Consider the following 21,116-nt stretch of genomic DNA (forward strand, 5'->3'; position numbering starts at 1 on the left):
GTGAGGCCCCGTCTCAAAAAAAAAAAAAAGTGTAGATAGAAAAGTGTCAGGACCACACATTAATTAATTCAATGACTGTTCAACTCTCAACAAGGTAAAATAAGAAAGACAGTGTCAGCCAGGCATCTGCTTGCAGATGCTTAGGTATTCTGAAAAAAAGCACCCCCGAATTGAACAGCCGAATGGATCATCCAAGTTGGAACAGACTTCGGAGATCACCCGGGTCATACTGCTCCCTCAGCCTGTGCTCCCTGTGCACACGCACACGCACCCAAACTGATGACGCTTAACAAGAGAAAGGGGTAAACTTCAGATGCCCTGACCCCAGCTCGCTCTCTCTGACCACTGGTGCATTGTCTTTGCTCATGATGCTAACTCTTATATGCTGTGGTCCTCAGGATTTTCTTAATGAGTTCAGAAATGTCATTTTACTAACTTATTCAATCACTCATTCATTCATTCATTTGGCAAAACTGAAGCTGGGATGTTCCAAAAAGCACTATCTACCCCTCCCTTCCCTTCCAAATCCCCTACCACAGTTTGTTGTTGTTGTTGTTGTTTGTTTGTTTGTTTTTGAGGCAGAATCTTGCTCTGTTGCCCAGGTGCTGCAGTGCAGTGCCGTGATCTCGGATCTTGGCTTACTGCAACCTCTACCTCCTGAGTTCAAGCAATTCTCATGCCTCAGCCTCCCGAGTAGCTGGGATTACAGGTGTGTACCACCACACCTGGCTAATTTTCTGCCTTGGTCTCTCAAAATGCTGGGGTTACAGGCATGAGCAACCATGCCCAGCCCCCTATGTCCTCTACTATAGTCTTAACCCCACAATGTACCTAAACAAGTAATCCCAAGAAGGAGGCTATATTAGAATCAATTCTTTATTCCTAAGATACCAATATAATCAGAATCCATGTCATCATGTCTTTCTTCTCAGTTTACTTTGCCACTAGAAGAAGGCAAGACATCCATGTCAGTACCAGCAGTGGACTCTCATCTCTTTATGTGATGCAAACCCCTACATTCCCCTGACCTTCCAAATCCTTCCACTGTTTTATCTGAAAGAGCATGGCATTAGCCAAAAACCCCCTAGTGTTAAACCTTTTCTTCAATGTTTCTCTTAACTTCTTGCTCTCACTAAATTTAAGCCATTGCCTGAGAGACGCCTGTGCAACCCTATCAAACAACAATACTTTCTCCCCACCCAACATTCTACCCAATTATTTTTATTTATTTGTGGTTTTTTTTTTTTTTTTTTTTTTTGAGATGGAGTCTTGCTCTGTTGCCCAGGCTGGAGTGCAGTGGCCCAGTCTCGGCTCACTGCAGCCTCTGCCTCCCGGGTTCCAGCGATTCTCCTGTCTCAGCCTCCTGGGTAGCTGGGATTATAGGTCGCTGCCACCATGCCTGGCTAATTTTTGTATTTTTGGTAGAGACGGGGTTTCACCATGTTGGCCAGGCTCGTCTCAAACTCCTGACCTTAAGTGATCTGCCTGCTTCGGCCTCTCAAAGTGCTGGGGTTACAGGCGTGAGCCACTGCGCCCGGCCCTACCCAATCATGATCACTGCTTCTAGGCTACTCCTTTTAGCCTCTCCATGAAGTCTCCATCTTTTGGGGAGCTTATTCTATAAGACCATACAATCTACAGATGTGCAGGCTTCTCTTCTTCCTCATTCTTGGAAGATTTTAGTGTCTGAATCGATACCTTCCTCTCCACCAATATTCCCATTGCATTTTTTTGGTTGTTTCAACAACTATACAAGTGATCCTTCTAATAATTTGACCTTACAGTTCCTTGATTTTCTCATCTCTGATGGTTGCTTTTGACCCACCTATGCAACTCACAGCCTCAGGCACATCCAAGATGCCATTGTCACTCACTGTAATTTTCCAAAATCTTGGTCCAACTACCACATCTCACCTTTCTGCCCCATTCCTTCTAAAACCAGCCCTCCAAGAGTCCTTCTACTGCACCCAGACATCCAATCCACTGATCCTCACACGCGGGCCACCCTCCTTGTGTTCTCTGGCTCATCTTCAGAGACATTCTCTTGCAGGTACCCTCAACTTTTAGGCCCACGTTTCCCAGCTTTTTGTTCTCCTTTTCCTTTGTCACAATTGTCCAGCAAAACACCAAGCCTGATGAAAATCCAGCTCTGCATACTCCACTCTTGCCCCTGAGGAGCTGCATATAGAAAGAGTGAACACAACCAGTTGCTAACTGGTCTCATTTTTCGAATTAATGACCACAAAAGTGAGTCCTCCACCCTGCTTAGCAACCCCATAACAATTCCCTAGTCAACTCATGCCTCCATGATCTGGAGAAATGAGTTTATCTTGTATTTTCTCAAACCTCTGATTCCCTGCTTTCTCCCTCTTCTTCACACTAATCCGGTGGTTCTCTAGCTTGAGCACACATCGTCATCACCTGGAAGGCTCATTCTCTTTCTTTTTTTTCTTTTTTTTGAGACTGAGTTTCACTCTATCTCGCCCAGGTTGGAGTGCAGTGGTGCAATCTCGGCTCACTGCCACCTCTGCCTCCCGGGTTCAAACGATTCTCCTGTCTCAGCCTCCTGAGTAGCTGGGATTATAGGCGCATGCCACCATGCCTGGCTAATTTTGTATTTTTAGTAGACCCGGGAGTTTCACCATGTTGGCCAGCCTGGTCTTGAACTCCTGACCTCAGGTGATCCACCTGCTTGGGTCTCCCAAACTGCTGGGATTACAGGCATGAATCAACGCACCTGGCCTTGGAAGGCTCATTCAAATGCCGATTGCTGGACCCCATCTCCAGGTTGTGGTTGGGTAGACCTGGGGTGGGGCCCAGGAATTTGTATTTCTAACCAATTCTCAGGTGATGCTGATGCTGCTGGTCTGGGGACCACACTTTGAGAACCAGAGCACTAACCTAACCTCACATTTCATTGGGAAATTAGAAACAAACTGAAAAGAACCACTTCGTCTTCCTACTACCAAGTATACTCATTATCTTTATGTCCACCCACCTTCTCTCTTATTACAATGGTGGCAGATCTCTGCTCCAACCCACGGCCAATCTTCCTGTGCATTTGTCTTATCCCTTCTTGCCTACAAGATGAGAACTGTGCTTTTGCAATTGCCCTTTTGGTTTTTTTCCTCCTAAACATGCAAACATGCTGCAATATCTCCTCTTTGGGGAAACTCCTCACTTGATCTCACATATTTATTTAGCTGCCAACCAATTTCTCTGCTTTTCCTTTAAAGCAAAATCCTTAATAACTCTCTGTGTACCTCCAATTAGTCTCCTTATTAGTCTGTCTTGGACCCACCATGCGGACTTTCTTCTCCTCAACTGGACCGAAACTACTATTGTCAAGGTCAACAGTGGCTTCCATATTGCTATGTATATGGAATTCTCAGTTCTCACCTTACTTAACAATGTTTGATGCAGCTGATCCCTCTCTCCTTCTTAACTTCCTTCACTTGGATTCCAGAGTACCACTTTCTCCGTTCTCCTCCTCCTACCTAACTTGGATGCTACTCCTTCTTAGGCTTTTATGTTACATTCCTGTAGTCTTCCTGGGTTTTTTTTTTTTTTTTTTTTTTTGAGATAAGGTCTTGCTCTGTTGTCCAGGCTAGAGTGCAGTGGCACAATCTCAGCTTACTGCAGCCTCGACCTCCTACGCTCAAGCCTCCCAAATAGCTGGGACTACAGATGTGCACCAGCACACCAGGCTAATTTTTGTATTTTTTGGCAAAGTGAGAGCTCATTTCCTGGGAGGCAGACCGTCCAACCTCCCGCCTCAGTCTCCCAAGTAGCTGGGACTACAGACGTGCACCACTGCGCCAGGCTAATTTCTGTATTTTTTGTAGAGATGGGGTTTTGCCACGTTGTCAGGCTGGTCTCAAACCCCTAAGCCCAAGCGATCCACCCACCTCAGCCTCTCAAAGTGTTGGGATTACAGGCATAAGCCACCTTGCCTGGCCTCTTCTGATTTTTCAACACCATTGTGCCCAGGGCTCAGTCCCCAGCTGCCTTCTCCCTTTTATATTCACTTCCTCTCCAGGAGAACTCATACGCTCTAAGGCTTTCAATGTCATATGTGCATTGATGGATTCTAAATTAATGATTTAAGCCCAATCTCTCCCCTAAACTCCAAGTACTTAATGTTACCACTTACATTAACAGGTATCTTAGGCCAAAAATAAATTCTTGATTTCTTTCCCCAAACTTAACTCCTACCCTAGTCTATCCTATCTCTAGTGGCACTTCCAGCCTCAAAGTTGCTCAGATTAACCTTGGAGATGTTCTGAATTCTTCTTTCTCACTCTGTAGAACAAATACATGAGCAAATCCTGCCTATATTACATGCAAAATGTATCTAGTCTCCTCAACCATCCTAGACCAAGCCATCAGCACCTCTTTTTTTTTTTTTGAGATGGAGTCTCACTCTGTTGCCAGGCTGCAGTGCAGTGGTGTGATCTTGGCTCTCTGCAACCTCTGCCTCCCAGGTTCAAGTGATTCTCCTGCTTCAGCCTCCTGAGTAGCTGGGACTGCAGGTGCACACCACCATGTCCAGCTAATTTTTGTATTTTTAGTAGAGATGGGGTTTTACCATGTTGGCCAGGATGGTCTCAGTCTCTTGACTTCGTGATCCGACCGCCTCGGCCTCCCAAAGTGTTGAGATTACAGGCGTAAGCCACTGTACCCTGTCTAGCACCTCTTTTAATTGGTCTTCCTGCTTTTACTCCTGTCTTCACATAGTCTATCCCCTCATTGCATAATCTGGTCCCATCTATTCTCTAACTGCATCTGTCACTGCTGTCCTACTCTCTCACTCCGATCTAGCTGCATCCATTTCTTAACTGTTTCTGGGACAAGTCAAGCATGCGTTCACCTTGAGGTCTTTGCACTTGCTGTCCTCTCTATCTGAAATGCTGTCAAGTTTCAGGTGATCACTTTCATGGTTCTCACCTTACGGCTTCCTTGCCAAGCTTGTCCAACCCACCTTATTTTGTTGTTGTTGTTGTTGTTGTTCTGTTTCATTTTATTTTAGGCTTTTGGCAGCCTGAAGCCATGGTTTTTAGTTTCTGTCTCTAGTGACAAGCGGAAAAGAGGGATGAGGAAGGGGCTTTAGTGGCCCCATCAGAAACAGAAACTAAGAACCCATTACTGTGTTCTCTCCCTTGGACACCTTTGCTTCCTTCTGCTGGTGTAGTTGAGCTAAGAAAATTAATGGCAGAGAGAATGTTGGGGCTCTCCTCCAGATATAGGGAGGTGTCAAAGATTGATGTTTATGTCTCCCCAAAATTCGTAGGTAGAAACCGAATCCCCAAGGGGATAGTATTTGGAGGCAGGGCCTTTGGGAACTGATTAGGTCATGAAGGTGGAGTGGTTGTGAGTGGGATAAGTGCCCTTATAAAAAATGCTTGAGGGAGCAGGTGCAGTGGTTCATGCCTGTAATCCCAGCACTTTGAGAGGCCGAAGTGGGCAGATCACTTGAAGTCAAGAGTTCGAGGCCAGCCTGGCCAAAATGGTGAAACCCCTTCTCTGCTAAAAATACAAAAATTAGGCGGGCGTGGTGGTGCTCACCTGTAGTCCCAGCTACTCAGGAGGCTAAGGCAGGAGAATCACTTGAACCCGGGAGGCAGCGGTTACGTGAGCTGAGATAGCACCATTGCGCTCCAGCCTGGGCGACAAGAGTGAGACTCTATCTCAAAAAAACAATAAAAAGAAAAAATGCTTGAGGGGATGAATACCCTGTTCTCCATGATGTAATTATTATTATACATTGCATGCCTGTATCAAAAGATCTCATGTATCCCATAAATATATATATACTTACTATGTACACACAAAAATTAAAAATAAAAAGAAATTTTAAAAACAATGCAAATTATCCCCCTTATCCCTTCTGTCATGTGAGTACATAGCAAAAATACAGCTGTCTGTTAATATAAATCAGGAATGAGCTCTCACCACACACCAGATCTCACCAGGCACCTTGATCACCTTCATCTTGGACTTCAAGCTTCTGACACTGTAAGAAATCAATTTCCCTCATTTGTAAGCCGCTCAGTCTATGGTACTTTGCTATAACAGCCAAATGGAGTAAAACAGGGGTGACTGTGGAAGGCAACCCTGGTGGGGAGTCTGCCACCATGAGATTGAGGGCTATATCACTATCCATTGAGGCATCTGGGGCCTAGAATACCATATAAGACTACTTTGTCATGAAGAGCTTTGAGATATAGTCCCTATATGGCCCATAAACTTACCAGAACTTTTTAAAAATTTATTTTACTTTAAGTTCTGGAATACATGTGCGGAACATGCAGGTTTGTTACACAGGTATACACGCGCCATGGTGGTTTGCTGCACCTATCAACCTGCCATCTAGGTTTTAAGCCCTGCATGCATTAGGTGTTTGTCCTAATGCTCTCCCTCGCCTTCCTCCCCACCCCCCGAGAGGCCCCAGTGTGTGATGTTCCTCTCCCTGTGTCCATGTGTTCTCATTGTTCAACTCCCACTTACGAGTGAAAACATGTGGTGTTTGGTTTTCTGAGTTCATGTCCTTTGCAGGCACATGGATGAAGCTGGAAGTCATCATTCTTCTCAGTAAACTTATCAGAACTTTTTATCTCCTGCATTCTAGTTGCTGATGTTTCTTGAGCTCTGAATTCCAAGCTGAAGAATCACATCTTATTTTTATTCTTTGTTATTTGTGGACAAAGCTCATTTCACATTTTGGACTGTAAGCATCTCAAAGCTTAGGTTTTATAGCTTTATCATCTCTTCTATTTCTACCACAGAACATGCTACAGAGTAGGTCCATGCTAATAGTTAACATTTAGGGAGCACTTCTTTTGTGCTCATGTGTAAGTGGTTTGCAAACATGGTTGTGCTAATTTCCCTCCCTGTATGCATTTCCCTTTGCAGTATGAATCTGCAGCTTTTTCTTCAAGTAATGGAGTCAGTTTCCCCAACCATGGCATCTAGGCTGGCATTGTGGCTTAGTCTGACCAAGAGCATGTGACAGACATTGTGCCTAAACCTCAAGAAGCCTTTCATATTGCTTTTCTTTTTTAGTGGTTTCTCTTTTTTTTTTTTTTTTGAGATGGAGTTTCGCTCTTGTTGTCCAGGCTGGAGTGCAGTGGCTCTATCTCGGCTCACTGCAACCTCTGCCTCCTAGGTTCAAGCAATTCTCCTGCCTCAGCCTCCCCAGTAGCTGAGACTACAGGTGCCTGCCACCACGCCCAGCTAATTTTTTATATTTTTAGTAGAGATGGGGTTTCCCTATGTTAGTCAGGCTGGTCTTGAACTTCTGACCTCAGGTGATCCAGCCTCCTTGGCCTTCCAAAGGACTGGGATTACAGGTATGAGCCACCACGCCCAGCCCTGAAACCTTGCATATTTCTACACGGTTCCCTGGAGCCCTGTCCGGTCTCCATTTGAGCAAGCCCGAACTAGCCTGCTGGAGGATGAAACCCCACCTGGAGAAGAGTCACGTCCACCCAGTTGAGGCCATCCCACATCAACCAGCCCAGCTGACCCAGCAGCTGACTTCAGACACGTGAGCCAGCCTAGCTGAGCCTTGTCCAAATTATAAACCAACAAAAGGCAAATAAATAGTTGTTGTTTTAAGACAGAAGTTGGCAAACTATGGCCTGTGGACCAAATCTGGCCTGTCTCCTATTTTTGTCAGTATTATTTTGTTGGAACACAGCCTCACTCCTTCCTTTATGTATTATCTATAGCTGCTTTTATATGATAACAGAGTTGAATAGTTGCAATGAACACTGTATGGCCTGCAAAGCTTAAAATATTGACTCTCTGTCTCTTCACACAAAAAAACTTGCAAACCTGGCTTTAGTCACTAAGTGTGGGAGTGGCTTGATATACCCAGGAACTAAGCCATGAACTTTACATTATTATCTGTTTTATTATTATTATTATTTTGAGACAGATCTCGCTCTGCCATCCAGGCTGGAGCATAATGGCGCAATCTTGGCTCGTTGCAACCTCCACCTCCCAGGTTCAAGCAATTGTCCTTCCTCTGCCTCCTGAGTAGCTGGAATTACAGGCACATGCCCCCATGTCTGGCTAATTTTTATATATTTAGTAGAGATGGGGTTTTGCCATGTTGGCCAGGTTGGTCTCCAACTCCTGACCTCAGGTGATCCACCCACCTCTGCCTCCCAAAGTGCTAGGATTATAGGCGTGAGCTACCTCACCTACCCCATTATCTGTTTTACTCATCAGTTTAACCCACTGAGGGTTGATCATGCCCATTTTTCAGATAGAAAACAGGCATAGTGAAGGAGAAAAATTTGTACACAGTGGGCTCAGGAGAAAATCCAAATAGCCTGGCCTTACAGGCTTATGACACTGGCATTAATGCTGCGTTAAATAATGTTAAATAGATGGGTGTCTGTCTGAGTGAATATAGAGCTGAGTAATCGTTCAGGTCAGGTCGATTCTTATAAGGAAGGAACATGGACAGTAACAGTCCTTGAGTCAGTGGTGTATACTTCTGGACACAAATGAATTCCTCATGGAAAGGGTTAGACATTTCTGCCCTCTGGACCTTAAGGGTTCCTGACAAGTTTTTTACATATGTATCCCTAATGGACGGCTCGGAAAAATCACTGAAATATATTATGTGTGGGAGGGAGGAAGGAAGAAAATAAGTAAGCGGGGTGGGGGTGTCAGGGGCATTCGAACCAGAGTGACTCCATGTTGAACAGGGGCCGAGTAGAATGAGGCTGAGACTTCCTAGGCTGCTTTCCCAGGAGGCTAGGCATTCTTAGTCACAGAATATTTACGGTTAAGGGGAACAGGTTAACAATGTTTGCCAACAGACCTGACCTAGGATTTAACAGACTCAGGAAATGGCCTGCTGTCTTGATATCTTAAGAACAAAAGCATGATTTGTTTAAGAATAAGTTTTGCAGCCTGGCCTGCAATCCCAGCACTTTGAGAGGCAGAGGTGGGCGGATTGCTTGAGCCCAGTAGTTTGAGACCAGCCTAGGAAACCGTGTCTCTATGAAAAATACAAGAATTAGTCAGGCATGGTGGTGCGCCCTTGTAGTCCTAACTACTTGGGAGGCTGAGGTGGGAGGATTACTGGAGCCCAAGAGGTTGAGGCTGTGGTGAGCTATGATCATACCACCACACTCCAGCCTGGGTGACAGAGCAAGACCCTGTCTCAAAAAAATAAAAAATAGAAATAAGAACAGAATGAGTTTTGCTTTAAATATAGTAATATAGATTCTTGCAGAAAACAGTAGTTACAGAAAGCTGAAAAATCTTTGGCCCAGCACCTTGTAGTAGAGCACACCACTGCCGTGAGTTTTTGCCTTTTTTATCTTATATATGAACAAACATTGTAACTAAGGTGGGTGCATTCTTCCTTTTGCTTTTGGGGATGTCTTGCTCTGTCTGTGGAGCAGCCATTCTTTTTTTTTTTTGAAACAGAGTCTCTCTCTGGGGCCCAGGCTGGAGTGCAGTGGCCGGATCTCAGCTCACTGCAAGCTCCGCCTCCCGGGTTTACGCCATTCTCCTGTCTCAGCCTCCCGAGTAGCTGGAACTACAGGCGCCCGCCACCGCGACCGGCTATTTTTTTGTATTTTTTTTAGTAGAGACGGGGTTTCACCATGTTAGCCAGGATAGTCTCGATCTTCTGACCTCATGATCCGCCCGTCTCGGCCTCCCAAAGTGCTGGGATTACAGGCTTGAGCCACCGTGCCCGGCCTGAGCAGCCATTCTTTTATTCCTTTACTTTCTTTTTTTTTGTTCATTTGTTTTATTTGTTTGTTTGTATTTTTGAGACAGTCTTGCTCTGTCGCCAGACTGGAGTGCAGTGGCTCTATCTCGGCTCACTGCAACCTCCACCTCCTGGGCTCAAACAATTCTCCTGCCTCAGCCTCCCGAGTAGCTGGGACTACAGGTGCCCGCCACCACGCCCAGCTAATTTTTGTATTTTTAGTAGAGATGGGGTCTCACCATGTTGGCCAGGATGGTCGTTATCTCTTGACTTTGTGATCCGCCCACCTCAGCCTCCCAAAGTGCTGAGATTACAGGAGTGAGCCACCACACCCTGGCTATTCCTTTACTTTCTTAATAAACTTGCTTTCCCTTTACTCTGTGGATTCACCCTAAATTCTTTGTTGTGTGAGATCCAAGAACCCTCCCTTGGAGTCTGGATTGGGACCCCTTTCCGATAACAGGGGGAGAAGATTGAAGAAGTGGCAGTGAAGGAAAGGAGGAAAGAGAAGGTTTAGAAAAAGAAGACAAAGCAATTCAAATTCTATTGAGGGTAGAGAATCTTCCATTTGTCTCTGGCAACCCCTGATCTCCATTCTGAATGTAGAATTAATCTGTCTTTGCAAAGGCTTGGAGCATCATCAGGGCTCATTGTTGAACAAGGTAAGGAAACTATAGCCTGTCTTCTTTCTAAGCCCTGGTCTTTACTGGCACAGCCTCCTCTAGAGTGGGTAAAGGGTCTGCTTGGTGAGACCCTCATAGATTCCCCATTTCTCAAGAATAGGAGCGTGTAGAGAGTGCAATACTACATCCTAGACAGAAGCAAAATCTCCTTGGGTTTCTCAACATCCTCCCACTACACCCAACTATGCTGACATTATTCAATAATCCACATTGACTTTGGGAGGAGAAAGAAAAAATGTAATTGTTAAAGTGTAAATCCCCTTAAATGCTAAGATCAAAAGGAAAGTTTCCATCCAATGACATGTAATTAAACATGCAGACGTGCCCCACTCTGATTCATGAATGCTTATGCACTTCTAAATTGTTGCCAGGGAGATCAGGGCCTGAGAAAATTAAAACCATCACGCCTCAAAAGGATACATGATTTTCACAGCTTTCTAACGTGATTTCCTGTCGTGCAGAACTTTGTGTTTTCCCATATTCCCCTCCTTGCCTCTGTACTGCTGTTCAGGACTAAACGGAAGCAGCTTTGCAAACATCCTCCGCTCAAGAATTCCGGCAGGCCCAGCCTGATGTGAGCATAGAAACAGACAGCAAAGCCTAACATTGTCCCACTACTTCATGTTCAACCATAGGATAAATGCCCGCCTTAGACAAAGTACACTGAGGGTAGTCTCAGGTGCGGGGGTTGAGAAGGCAGCACTGTAAGTTAAGTTACAATGTAACTCAAAGTTATGAGGTGTCTCTGTTTACATCGGAGTGACTTGCACAACTTATTTAACTTCTCTATGCCTTAATGTCTTCTGTTGGGTTCCCCCAGAAGTAGACCTGGAGACAAGTATTTTTGGACAGAAAAATACAGGAAACACCAGTAGAAGACGGGGCAGAGAAGGGAAGTATACTAATAAAGCCAATTACCACTGTGGATCCTACCAGGGAATGCTGGGAAATGGTAGATAAGTTCTGATATAGTTTGGCTCTGTGTCCCCACCCAAACCTCATGTCTACCTATAATTTCCAGTGTTGAAGGAGGGATCTTGTGGGAGGTGATTGAATCATTGAGCAGACTTTTCTTTTTGCTGTTCTCATGATAGAGTTCTCATGAGATCTGGTTGTTTAAAAGTGTGTAGCACTTCCCCCTTCACTTTCTTTCTCTTCTGCCGGCCATGTGAATATGTGCCTGCTTTCCCTTCACCTTCTGCCATGATTGTAAGTTTTTTGAGGCCTCCCCTGAAGCAGAAGCCTGTATATCATATAGCCTTAATGTCATTGGCTGGGAACAGTGAGCCAATTAAAATTCTTTTCTTTATAAATTACCCAGTCTCAGTTATGTTTTTATAGCGGTGTGAGAATGAACTAATGCAAGTTCACTTCAAAGCTTTCTCTCCCAAGAGGCCAGGGAGTTGGAAATTTATCTAACTCGCAGTGGACATTGCCTGATGTTATTCACAGGGAATGGTAATACTTCTCTTTGCCTTGAAAGCAAGTAGAGAGGATCTTCCTGGCATCAGCAAAAGGCCCCAGAAGAAGAGACACAAGTACTAGCAATTGCAAATTATCCAGAGACTTTCTAAGTTGTAAGATCTGAAGGAAATGCCTGCCATCTATAGTCTCAGCCACCCTCAGTTTCTTAATCTGCAAAATGGAATTAGTACTTACTTTATGAGGCTGTTGCAGAAATTCATTGAGTTGCTACATGCAAAACACTGAGAACTCAGCTGGCCGTATAATAAGCATTCTATTGCATGGCATTATTCCCATCATTTTTACTTCCGTTACTGCTACTGCTTGTATTACTTGTGCTTTTTTGATATGAAAGTCCACCATCAGGGAGCACTGTGGTGGAAAAGGTATTAGGCCAGGCATAGCCTTTAGTTCTCTGGCCTTGAGTCCTTCATTTGTGATATTCAGTTAACAATATTGTGCCAGTAGGGGTGTTAAAGATTAAATAAATGTGAGAATGTGCCCGATGCTAAATCTTCCTCAAAGCGTTGTGGACTCTCAAAGCCAGAAGGAGCTCGTCTCTCCTGTGCTCCTGATATGCTGGGATCTGCCACATCACTGGCAACAGGTGGGTCTCCAGAATCTGCTCCAGTGCTTTTGGAAGTCCTGACACCCTCCTGATCTTCTTCTCTGTAACATGCACACTTTGGCCTGTGTCAGTTTGCTGGATCAACATCAGGCTGGCCCTCTTCTTGGGATAAAATTTTCTTTCTTGCTTACTTGCCCTTTTTTTTTTTTTTTGAAACAAGATCTCACTGTAGTGCCCAGGTTGGAGTGCAGTGCAGTGAATATGGCTCACTGCAGCCTTGACCTCCTGAGCTCAAGCAATCCTCCCACCTCAGCCTCCCAGTAACTGGGACTACAGGTGCATGCCACCATGCCCAGCTAATTTTTGTATTTTTTGTAGAGACAGGATTTCACCATGTTGCCTAGTCAGGTCTCAAACTCCTGGCCTGAAGTGATCCTTACACGTTGGCCTCCCAGAGTGCTCAGATTACAAACATGAGCCACCACACCTGCCCAGGAACAGAATATTGACTATCATTTTAAAGAATTCGAGAAGTTTGCTTGAATTCATGATCAAGCAGTTCACCAGCTAGGAATAATATAATGTGAATTTTTTTAGTAATGGTTAAGTAAATCAGGACATAGTCATAGAACAGAATACTATGTAGAAAGTGAGAAAGAATGAAGTATTCCTTTATTTCTTCTTAAGGAAATAACTCTAAGCATAACATTGAGAAAGAATAAGGTATTCCTTTATTTCCTATGAGAGAAAAAACTCTAGGCATAACGTTGAGTGATAAAAGCAAGTTGTATGCTATAATAACATTTAAATAATGCACACAAAATATAGTGTATTTTAAGTATATAGGCATGTTTATATACATTTCATATTGCAACGGTTAATTTTAAATATCACATGGCTAGGCCATGGCTGAATACTATCTTAGATGTTTCTGTAAAGGTATTATTTAGGTGAGATTAACATTTAGATCAGTGTACTTTAAGTAAAGAGATTACTCACCATAGTGGGGTGGGCCTCACTTAATCAGTTGAAGGCCTGAAAAGAAATAAGGCTGACCTCCCCCAGGGAAGAAGGAATTATGCCTCCAGGCTTTCTTTGGACCCAAGGTGCAACATCACTTCTTCCCTGGGTCTCCACACTGATGGTTGGAGCTACCCTGTCTGCATATTTTGGGCTTACTAGCTTCCACAATTGTGTGACCCAGTTCCTTACAATAAATCTCTTTCTCTTCTCTCTCTTTCTCTCTGTCCCTCTCTCTCTGTCTCTGTGTGTATGTGTATATATATACGCACACACGCACACGAACATATATAGATATATACATGTATGTATATATACATAAATCTATGTATACATACATATTCCATACCAATTCCTTACAATAAATCTTTCTCTGTTCTTTCTCTCTCTCTATATATATACACATACACATATAAATATATATAGATGTACATTTATATATAGATATATAAATGTATGTATATATACATAAATCTATGTATGTATACATAGATATGCGTACATAGATGTGTATGTGTACACATCTATGCATATGCATAGATATGTCTACATAGATAAGCATATGCATATATCTATGTATACATACATAGATTTATGCACACATATATGCAGGCGTTTGTACACATATATGTGTACATATACATATATATACTTGTATATACATATGTATGTGTATATATGCATGTGTATGTTATGTATATATACATATATGTGTATATATATGCACACACCTATATACACACACACACACACATATACACACACACAAATGATTACCCATGCACCTGCACATACACACTTCTGGAACTGGGTAGGGAAGAAAGGACAGTGGGAACCAGGGACATTTTAGACTTATCTGTATTGCTTTCATTTTTGACAAAACGTTAACATTTTTTAACAAAGCAAACTTATGCAAGCATTTATTTTGCAATTAAAAGGCATTCAAACATTTTGCTGCAGGTGACCAATATCCCTTGTGAAATGTCACCAGTGTCATGTTACCCCTGTCAATGTTATAAAATTATACTATTTCTGTTTTCTGCTTTCCTAGTGTCCTGTTGCACCGTTTTTTATCTCTGCATGGTTCCACTGTCATCTAGCTTTTTGAAAAAATCATTTTGTTTGCTCTTCTTCCAGGTCCTGGCTTCCTGTCCTGGCCATCCAATCTAATCCACCACAAACAGGCCTCGTTCCTCTTTGTCACTGCAGGCCAGCTCTGAACCGTCTATTTTCTTTCACTGACATAGAAAGATGAGATGCGTTAGCGTCCTTGCAAACATGAAAGCCTAGCCAGTGAAGTGCTGAGTGCTGGAGAGTTTGCCTGGGCATGAACAGATAGAGAAAGTGGAGATTCTGTATCAGATGTAGTGACTCAATGGGACAGAATGGCCATCCTTGGACAGTTTAAGAGCTTTCGTAAGGAAGAGGAATCAGGACTCACTTCGTGTGGTGCGTGGTGCAGAATCAACGGCATAAATGTTCCCGGGAAGCAGATTTAAGCCCATGACGAAGAAGAGCTTTCTGGCATGTGGAAGAACTCCACAGTGTAAAGGGCTGACACTACAGAGTGAGCTTCCTATTACAGGAGGTATTCAAACCAGATAGACGTATCATTCTCAGGTTCCTACGCTTTGTGTAAAGTAAAATTAGATAGCCTATAAGGGCGTTCTAATAGTATGATTCTCAAAAAAACACTAGTTCTGTAGTTTGGGTCATACCAAGATTTCAGTTAGACCATGGAAAAAAAGAAATTCGACCGTGTGTTTCCAAATCAATTATTGGGCAAAGAATCAAGATATCCAGTTTCTGCAGTAGAACTTCAGAGCTTGAGGCTTGATATGGTTTGGTTCTGTGTCTCCACCCAAATCTCATCTCCACACAAATCTCATCTCAAATTGTAATCCCCACGTGTTGAAGGAGAGACCTGGTGGGAGGTGATTGTCTCATGGGGGCAGTTTCCCCCATGCTGTTCTTGTTATAGTGAGTAAGTTATTAAGAAATCTGATGGTTTTATAAGGGGCTTTTCCTGCTTTGCTTTTGTTCTCTTTCCTGCCACCTTGAGAAGAAGGTACTTGCCTCTCTTTTGCCTTCCGCCATGTTTGTAAGTTTCCTGAGGCCTCCACAGCCAATCAGAACTGTGAGTCAATTAAACCCCTTTCTTTGGTAAATTACTCAGTCTTGGGCATTTCTTTGTAACAGTGTTAGAACGGACTAATACAAGGCTCCACGAAGGTTCTACACCACACCAAATCGGATTAGTCATTGGGGCATTATGCAGAAAAATTTCTCTTGCTGGAAATAGTGTGGATCCAGAGTCATCCATAATAAAAGGGATGATCTGCTAGAATTAGCAAATGTTCCACACACTTCACTGGTTTTCTAAGAAGTCCCCTTGAGTTCTTGGAGCATGTGACTCATTGGAGCATCTGTGGAATCCATTCCTTTGCTTTGACATACATTCATGTTGAATTTAGAGAGCTCTGGCTTTGCTAGTACTGGTCTAGACTGAAGACAAAAGAATTGATGGCTGTAGTTGGTTGAAGTCAAGACAAGAAGGCTGGAGTAGCAAGGGCACTCCCTGAGCTGGCAGTGCGGGGACCTTGTCAATCTCATTATCTCATCCCTCACATGTAGCCTGCTATGGAGTAAGTGTGATTCATGCTTCCACTTGAAATGAGAAATGAAGCCTGAGAAATGTGTGATAGCCAGGGTTTGGCAGCCACTTTTCCTAGCCCATCGTTTCTTGCAGCTAATTATGGTGGTTCTCCAAATGCAAAACTCATTCTGGCTCTTTCCCCACCCAGAGTAAAGTGGGAACATCCTCATATTCCACATGAATAAGAACCAGTTCCTCTTGCCCTTCAAGTAAAGTCCCAAAACTAGAGCCAGCTGTCTCATGTGATATACTACGGACCCTGCCATTGTGTCAGCCCACCTGGGCACTGCAATTATGTATCTGTTACAAGGAACAAGTTAAATGGTAGGAAGTTGCCCAGACTGACAGAACCCCAGGGGAGAAAGGAGCAGGCAGCATCGAAGCATTCCTTGCTCACTCAGTGACTTTCAAATGTACTTCAAGCAGGCAGTCATACCACTCTAGCTAAGGAGGGGGAAGATGCAGGGAGGATGCTCTGGCTCTTGCAATTAAGCATACTGGAACCCTGCAGCTCAGGCTGGTGTTGTGGGAGGAAGGCAGGACTAAGTGACTCATTTATGGCTTGGCACTTACGTGTTCAGCCAAGCAGCTGGTGCATGGAGATCAACAGGTTCAGCAAGCTCAGGTGTGGTTCTGGCAGGTGTCTGTGACCAGGAGACAGACAATACTCAGAATCATGATTGTTGCAGGTGGGCTGAAAGCAGACTCCAGGTCCCTGGGAAAGAGTCAAAGTGTGTATAGTAGACCTCATCGTTAAGCAGGCTGCAATCCAGGCTGAGCATATATTCCTGGAAGGCACTTGTAGGGCTGGGCAGGAAAGCTGAGCTGGAAGCCCAGGTATACTGAACTGATGAAAACTACTGAGCACTGGGATGACAGAGGGTTCATGCCAGTATATCTGACACGTAGTGCCAGTAACTCCATGAGTGCTCCTTGTCCCTCGCTCAGGCAGAGGACATACACATACCTTGCTTAGGATCATTTCAGGGCCAAATCAAGATTGAGACTATAAAGAAGGGACCACGGACTCCATGCAAGAGGGGCTCAGGGCTATAAGATTGTTCAGAAGTCTAGGAAAATTGGATCATCCTCTAATAGGAAATATCTCTGCCCCAAATGGGCAGCAATGGCAACATTGCCAATGCAACGTGGTATCGTGGAGAGTTGAATGTGGCTGCTTTCCATCCTGGACCCATGGAATGGACCATTAAATGAACACTTTGCCAAATAATGATTTTGTTGTAGCGTTTTATTGATAACAAGAAAAGACTAGCTCACGGACTCTAGCTCACAGACTCTTCGTGTCGATCCAGCAGACAGCCCAACTCCCCACTTCCCACAGGTAATTACCTGCTCCTAATTGGGTCTGAAAGCAGTGAGTTTGTATTTAAAGGTAGGAGTACAGGACACTTTGTGTTTTTTTCAGAGACTGCATGGAGTTTAGCGCTCTGTGTAACTGTGGCTTGAAGAGCCAGATGGGTTCTCCATGCAACCCAGGTCCTGCTTGTAAAGCTCTGTGCTCTTGGGCAGAATGTATCACTTCTCAGAGCCTATGTTTCTTTATTTATAGGTAGAAAAGGAGGGCTGCGATATTTAAATAAGGAACACAAAAGCAACTGCTCCAGTGTCTAACACATGTGAGGTGCTCAGGGATTGCTAATTGGACCTGAATCTTTCTTGTTCGATAAACAGAAATGTTTTTTCAACTCTACATCTTGTTGCTCTGGTGTGTGTTGTAAACACTCTCATCATTGGCCAGGCATGGCGGCTCATGCCTGTAATCCCAGCACTTTGGGTGACCAAGGCTGGAGGATCACTTGAGACCAGGAATTCAAGACCAGCCTAGGCAACATGGCAAGAACTTGTCTCTAGAAAAAAATTTTAAAATTAGCCAGATGTAGAGGCACGTACCTGTAGTCCCAGCTACTTGGGAAGCTGAGGCAGGAGGATCGCTTGAGCCCAGGATTTTGAAGTTACAGTGAGCTATGATCATGCCACTGCATATCAGCCTGAGTGACAGAGTAAGACTCTGTCTCTGTAAAATATATTTTGTGTGTATGTGTGTGTATTATTTTGTATATTATCTCATTGAATTTTCTTTCTGTTTTTTGAGACAGAGTCTCACGCTGGAGTACAATGGTGCGATCTCAGCTCACTGCAACCTCTGCCTTCCAGGTTCAAGAGATTCTCATGCCTCAGCCTCTACCATGCCCGGCTAATTTTTGTATTTTTAGTTGAGACAGGGTTTCACCATTTTGGCCAGGCTGATCTTGAACTCCTGTCCTCAGGTGATCTGCCCACCTTGGCCTCCAAAAGTGCTGGGAGTACAGGTGTGAGCCACTGCACCTGGCCTATCTCATTGAATTTTCAATACAGCTCTGTCACACAATCAAGACAGGCAAAGTTATTCTCAGCTTACAGATGGGAACATCAAGGTTGGCAGAGGAGTTGTGCCCAAAACTAAGATGATAATGTCAGAGTTTGTCACAGCAGAGTCCAAAAGAAATATTGAGCTTCAGGGAAGGGGAAGTTGGAGGAAAGCCTGAATGGATGCCGAGAAGAGGCAAGGAAGCCACAGCTTTGAAGAAGCTGGACAATAGGTACCGTTCTCAGCCATCTCTTGATGAGGTGAAGGGGAACAGGAGCAAATTCCAGCTCCCAGGACAAGAGATACATCCTTTCACTACCATGGATGAAATGTTGGTAGGGTGGCTGGGGAATAGCACAGGGTTTCGCTTCCCAAGAGATTATTGCTCTGGGGGAACCCTGAAAACTCAAAGGTCCAACTAGCACTGAGGGCAGGTTCAATGAAGTCACTGCCTAACTTAGCTTGAGAACCCTGAATTGGCTGACAAGCCCCAGAGAAGGCAGCAGATTCCACCTGCATTTTGCTGCATGCTTTGAAACAGTAGCATTGAGATCAAGATGGGGCAAAGGCTCCTGCTGAGCTTGCCCTGTTCAAGCCCTTTCCATTCTCCAGAAACATTCTTGGAGGTTTGCTCATGGAAGGCACAGAGGCCACTGTGGGGGCCTGCCCTTGACCTGGGGAATTCTGCTAGGCTACTGCCACCTTCCTCTCTAGCTTCCCTGGTCTCCTGTCCCACTTTAGTGCTAGATCTTAACTCCCACTCTCTAGTGAGTTCTTACATAATGCTGGGGATAGATTTAGAACAAGCATGGCTTTTGTCCCAGTCTCAAAATGCAGTTATGTTTTTTACCTACCTTCCTTTCTTGCTGAAATGTGAGTACCTCCAGGGTCAGGTCTTGTCTTTCTCACCTTTGAATCCCCCAGACCTGCTGCTACACCTGAATCATGGTGGGTGCTTCTTGAATGAGTGAATGAATGAATGAGTGAGTGAATAAATGCATGAGTTAATGAATTAGTGAGTTAATGAATGAATGATGGTGACTGAATAAATGAACTAGTGGATGAATTAGTGAGTTAATGAATGATGCTGGGTGAATGAATTAATGATGCTGAGTGAATGAATGAAGAGTGAATGAATAAATGAGAGACTAAATGAATGAATGTGAGTAAATGAGTGAGGCAATAAATAAATGACTGAATGAATTAGTGGGTGGATAAATGAGTGGATGACTGATGAGTGAATGAATGAGCAAATAAATGAATGAGTGGATGAGTGAGTGTGTGGATGACTAATGAGTGAATGAATACGTGAGTGAATGAATGAGTGAGTGAATGAATGAGTGAGTGGATGACTAAATGAGTGAATGAATGAGTGAGTGAATGAGTGAAGTGAGCAAATGAATTAGGGAGTGAATAAAGTGAGTGAATGAGAGTGAATGAATGAATGAGAGTGAAAGAATGAAGTTGAATGAATGAGTGAATGAGGGAGTGAATGGAGTGAGTGAATAAGTGAATGATGAATGAATCTGGCATCCCCCAAATCACTAGAATTTAAGCTTCACAAGGACAAGGAATGTCTTCTTATTCATTGCTGAATTCCATGCCTGGTACCTGATCGACCTTCAATAAATATTGCTGAATGGAGAAAACATGGGTCTTAGCAACATTGACCTTCACATTCTCCTCTGATTTCTATAGCACTGAAGCTGAGGGAGACTTTAGAGAAGAATCAGGCCTCAGGAAAGTGTGCCTCAGTGAAGGGAAAGGTATTGCCCAAGAACACATGGCTGGGCTGGAACCGGAGTGGGGATTCTGGCTTTCAGTCCAGGGCTCTCTACTCACCACCTGCCCTGCCTTCATGAAGCTTACACTCTATAGAAAGTGCATTGGACATCCAGTCTCACATTTGCTCAGGGCTGTGCTTGTGGCAGAGCAGTGAAAGTGCATGCTCACAGGGTGTCTGAGAATGAACTCCGTCTGTTCTGTTTCTTGGCCAGAGGGACCCAGGCCCTGTGGTATGCATAGAGCAAGACCATATCAAGAGTTGGAGCTTGAGCTAGGAAAGCCCTCAGGGCAGACTGCTCACACTCCCGGGCGTGCCTAGGAACCTTGGATTCACTTGTTTTTCCCTCTGGGTTTGTCTCCTCTTGAACTCCCAGGGCTCACAGCCTTCATCATCCACAGAGGCAGGTGCTGCAGAAATAAATAGGTGTACCACTTGGCTACCTCCCTGAAGGCAAGAGGTTAGCCCAGCAGCACTGACTTCGGAACACCTGGATTCAAAGGTTGGCGCTGCCACTTCCTTGCAAGGAAAACTTGGGCAAGTTACTGATCTTCTCTAGGACTCGGTTTCCCCATCTGTAATAACACCCATGGTGATCTGTTTAGGGGAATAAACAAAATGAGACATGTGAACATACTAAGCACAGTGTATGATGTGTGGCAAACACTGAAGCAGGTGATTATTTAGTAGGGTGCTTAGAGCAAGAGATGATTTAGTAGGGTGCTTAGAGCAAGACTCCCTGGGTACAAATCCCAGCTCTGCTCCTTAGCAGCTATGAGCCTGGGTGCAGGTTACTCAACCTCTCTGTGGTTCAGGATCAATATCAATAAGACAA

General features: G+C 44.1%; 1 long non-coding RNA gene across 1 annotated transcript in view; it reads right to left on the reverse strand.

Moving 5' to 3' along the window:
* Nucleotides 1-21,116, reverse strand: part of LOC144340073 (uncharacterized) — a 151,289-nt gene that overhangs the window by 59,874 nt on the left and 70,299 nt on the right. The window lies entirely within an intron of this gene.

Source organism: Macaca mulatta, chromosome 3, assembly GCF_049350105.2.
Source record: "Macaca mulatta isolate MMU2019108-1 chromosome 3, T2T-MMU8v2.0, whole genome shotgun sequence".
NCBI classification, from domain to species: Eukaryota; Metazoa; Chordata; class Mammalia; order Primates; family Cercopithecidae; genus Macaca; species Macaca mulatta.